Here is a 5,175-nt window from a genome sequence, read left to right as displayed (position 1 = left end):
TTCTGTTTCAAATGATCTACACGGAGCACAATCCTTGCACGGCTTCATTTCTTTGGTATTGGCTGGGTCACAAAGAAGAGTGCAAATCACCTTGAACATGGACTGCTAAGTATTGGATCCAAGGATCCTAAGCTCCTTTTTTAAAATAAAGGTGCTGGAGGTTTGGATATTGTTCAAGTAAAGTAAATTAATTTGCTTTCATTAAAGTAGCAGTCTTTGATGCTGGCTAATAAATATGAAGAGAGAAACTGCATTAGCGCCTGTTACTCATCCCAGCTTCTGCCAACCTAGCAGTTCGAAAGCACGTAAAAATGCAAATAGAAAAATAGGGACCACTACGGTGGGAAGGTAACAGCGTTCTGTGCGCCTTTGGCGTCTAGTCATGCCGGCCACATGACCACGGAGACGTCCTCGGACAAGCGCTGGCTCTTCGGCTATGAAACGGAGATGAGCACCGGCCCCTAGAGTCGGAAACGACTAGCACACATGCGGGGGAATCTTTACCTTTTATTTTCTAACAGCAATTTTCCCCATATATCAAAGGTAATCAGATGCAGATGATACCCAGATACGTTCCTAGCATAAGCTATGTAGGACTTGGAATTCATTTCAGTTATGCGACTTACAATTTGTTCAGTGTGGAGAAAAGCCAACACCACTACAGCTTTGAATCTAAATTTAGAACTGTCCATCACCCATGATATTTATTTTAATAGCGACCAACCCAGTGCCTTTGGGAAACCCACAAGCTGAGGATCAAAATAATCTTGCTGCAGATAATACCACAGCATAGACAAAATAAAGTTACTATATACAGGTAGTCGTCAATTTACGATCTCACTTGAGCCCAAAAGTTCTATTGCTAAGTGAGACATTTGTTAAGTGAATTTTGTCTCATTTTACGACCTTCCTTGCCACAGTTTTTAAGTGTTTCAGTGCCGTCATAAATTTAAACAGTCACCAAATGAACTGCTTAAATCGAAGGCTACCTGTATTAATACTTGTGCTCTACTTTAGATATAATTCAACTTGGGTTTAAAGTAAAAGAATCTTGAGGAGGAAGAGTAGAGACACCCAATGTTGTCTCTCTACTGTAGCTCAGTGTTTATCAACCCTGGCAACTTTACTGAGCTGGGTGGCACAGTGGTGAGAATGCAGCATTGCAGGCTGAATGCCCACTGCCAGCAGTTTGATCCTGACCGGCGCAAAGTTGACACAGCCTTTCATCCTTCCGAGGTCAGTAAAATGAGGACACAGATTGTTGGGGGGGGGGGAATATGTTGACTCTAAACCACTTAGGGCTGTGAAGCATTATGAAGCAGTATATAAGTCTAAGGCCTATTTCTATTTCTATTATTTCTATTCTTTTGCCATGGTGGTGCAGTGGTTAGAATGCAGCATTGCAAGCTGACTCTGCCCACAGCCAGCAGTTCGATCCTGACCGGCTCAAGGTTGACTCAGCCTTCCATTCTTCCGTGGTCGGTAAAATGAGGACCTAGATTGTTGGGGGGAATATGCTGAATCTGTAAACCGCTTAGAGAGGGTTGTAAAGCACTGTGAAGCGGTATATCAGTCTAAGTGCTATTGCTATTGCTATTAAGATGGGTGGACTTCAACTTCCAGAATTCCCCAACCAGCCAAGCAGAGCACAATACTCTATACATGGCTGGCTGGGGGATTCTGGGATTGAAGCCCATCCATCTTAAAGTTGCCAGTTTGAGAAATTGATCACACAGCTTATCAGCCACGGTCTTGCCTTCATGATATGACAGACACAATTTCTGCAAGTCATAGTAATTATTTTTGAATATTTATATAGCTTAGTAGGGATGTGGTGGCTCAGTGGGTTAGGACGCTGAGCTTGTCGATCAGAAGGTCGGCAGTTTGGCGGGTCGAATCCCGAGTGCCGCGTAACAGAGTGAGCACCTGTTACTCGTCCCAGCTTCTGCCAACCTAGCAGTTTGAAAGCAAGTAAAAATGCAAGTAGAAAAATAGGGACCGCTACAGTGGGAAGGTAACAGCGTTCCGTGCGCCTTTGGCGTCTAGTCATGCCGGCCACATGACCACGGAGACGTCCTCGGACAAGCGCTGGCTCTTCGGCTTTGAAACGGAGATGAGCACCGGCCCCTAGAGTCGGAAACGACTAGCACGCGTGTGCGGGGGAACCTTTACCTTTACCTTTATAGCTTAGTACGTACACATTTGGGGTCATTTTTTTTGTTCTCTCTTTTTTACTTTAGGTGCTATCTTAGACAATCTGTTGGCTATCTGTTGGCAGCAACATCAAGATTTTAAATTTAAATTTAGGGGTCTTTTCAGAGCTAATTTGACAGATTCTTTCAGTAGACTTTTTCAACCGATGCTTACATTGTGGCACAAATGAAAGGATTTGCACTTATAATTTAAGCTAATTTCACTATTTGTTATTGTATATCAACAACTGAATCAGGTTTGGGTTGATGCTAGAGTTTTTGTCCACAAGAGCAAAAGCGATGAAAGTTTATTAATTACCTTTATCTAAATATGCATGTAGGGCAAAACTGTTTCATTGAAAAGTGTGCTTTGATCACGAAAAATATTACCATTACCTCAGCAATGGTCGATCTTATTTAAATCTTTTTTTTTGCAGTCAAAAACTGTGGAATTTTAAAGGGAAATATTTTATTTAATTCAAATATAGGCTTCCTTAATTATTTTTTTCCAAAGGTTGGAAGAACCTTCCACTTCATAATGCTGCAAACCTAATTTGGAAGCAAAACTTCAATAGAGGTTTTCCTATGAAAATGTGCCTTCTCATTAAAGTGCAGAATCTGAAACTAATAAAAATGCCAGGATTTAAGTTAATTGAAAGCAGTAAAGTGGAGTTGCTTGTAATTAACTTGCTCCATCGGTTCTAATTCTAGTAAGCTTGATGTTGTAGTTGTGTAAGTGAACTGAAGAAGAAAACATGGGAGTGACAATATGAGCTATGCACAATTGTAGGCTGAAGTTGGTCGTAGTAAGTGATCATAAAGATTGTAGTAGATATTTAAACTAGTGAGTAATGTCAGTTGGGATTTTGATAGTCTATGTTGCCCAGGAATAATCAGAGTTGTAATGTTGGTGATGGTTTAACGTTGCACTTTTTTTTCTGTTGAGCATTAAACATTGAAAAAGAATGTGTCTCTTTCTCCTTTTTAATGCCAAAAACCGTCCCGGATATAACTTTCAAATCTTACTTTCTTCTTAGTTTGGATCCGTTGGGAAGTAATTGAGTGGGCTTGAATCTGTAAGTGATTGGATTCAGCTACAAGACCGTGTAAAGGTAATTCTTGACTTATAACCGCAGTTGGTACTGGAATTCCATTTTAGGTCATTGCAGCCATAGGTCGAGTTGGACCTGATTTTACTACAGTTTTTTCAACCAGTTATTAAGCAAATCACCCATGTGGTTAAAGGAATCCAACTTCCCCAACGTTTATTTTCTTTTTTTTTCTGGAAATTGCCAAAAAACTCCCAAAGGTAACAAATTGTGCTCAGTACAGCAGTATGATGCAAATGGTCATAAAACTGAGCCAGTTGCCAACGCGTCCAGATTGCAGTCACACGATCATGAGGGTGGTACAAGAGTCTTAAGTGTGAGTCCGGGTCGTAAGTCGGTTTTTCCGAGCCCATTGTAACTTTAAACTGTCATTAAACAAACTGTTGTAAGTCGAGGACTACCTAAAATCCAAATTATGAATTTTGCCCCATTTTATGATTTTCCTTCCCACAGTTGTTAAGTGATTCACTTAACAGCTGTTAAGTTAGTAACATGTTAAGTGGATCCGGCTTTCCCCATTGAGTTTTTTTTTTATCCCATTTATATCGCGCCCTTCTCCGAAGACTCAGGGCGGCTTACAATTTAAGCACAAACCAATGTGCTTAGCAATAGCCTTCATTCTATGTATATGCCTGCTTGTTAGGGCTTTCACACACACCCCAAGCGGCATTATTACAAAGTCAGCTTAATTGCCCCCAACAATCTGGGTCCTCATTTTACCTACCTCGGGAGGATGGAAGGCTGAGTCAACCTTGAGCCTGGTGGGACTCGAACCTGCACTAATGGCAGGCAGCTGGTGTTACTTAAGGAGGCATTAGCCCACTGCTCCACCAAGGCTCATTTGCTTGTCAGGCAGTCTGAAAAGGGGATCCCGTGACCCCAGGACACTGCAACCGTCATAAATGTGAGTCAGCTGCCAAGCGTTTGAATTTTGATCACGTGACGACAGGGAACAGTTGTAAGTGTGAAAACTGGCTGCATGTTACTTTTTTCAGTGCCGTTGTAACTTCAAACAGTCACTAAATGAATTGTAAGTACTACTTGTATAATTCTCTAAATATTTGTTGTTAGTTGCGAAGTCATGTCCGACCCATCGCGGCCCCATGGACAACGTTCCTCCAGGCCTTCCTGTCCTCTACCATCTTCTGGAGTCCATTTAAGCTCACGCCTACTGCTTCAGGGTCTCCATCCAGCCACCTCATTCTCTGTCGTCCCCTTCTTCTATTGCCCTCGATCTTCCCCAGCATGAGGCTCTTCTCCAGTGAGTCCTTCCTTCTCATTAGGTGGCCAAAGTATTTGAGTTTCAACTTCAGGATCTGGCCTTCTAAAGAGCAGTCAGGGTTGATCTCCTCTAGGACTGACCGGTTTGATCGCCTTGCAGTCCAAGGGACTCGCAGGAGTCTTCTCCAGCACCATAGTTCAAAGGCCTCAATTCTTTGGCGCTCAGCCTTTCTTATGGTCCAACTTTCACAGCCATACATTGCAACAGGGAAAACCTCTCTGAATATACTGATGTGCTTTTAGCAAATTGGACAATTGGCTCGTTTTGTCTTATTACTGTTTGCATCTCAACTTTTGCTAAGAGTGATAATACTATCGAGTGTAAAACTCCACAGGGGACTCTTCAAATGCCACCATGCCAGAATTAGACAACCACCGAACAAAGGCAAAGCTTATCTGTTACTGTATGAGCTGGTAATCTTGGATGGTGACTCATGCGTATTTCATATAGTGGTTTTGTGACATAAGTTGCCTGTCACTCTTGTCTTGGAACATGCATCTTAAATTGACAAGGACAACTGTAGAGCTAAGGTTCTCATCAAGATCTTTGGCCCTTGCTGCTTTTTTTTTTAATTGAAAAGTTTTATCATACA

Source organism: Vipera ursinii (genome assembly GCF_947247035.1).
Source record: "Vipera ursinii genome assembly, chromosome: 11".
Taxonomy (NCBI): Eukaryota; Metazoa; Chordata; class Lepidosauria; order Squamata; family Viperidae; genus Vipera; species Vipera ursinii.
The sequence above is the reverse complement of the archived record's forward strand: the minus strand, read 5'-3'. Positions refer to the sequence as shown.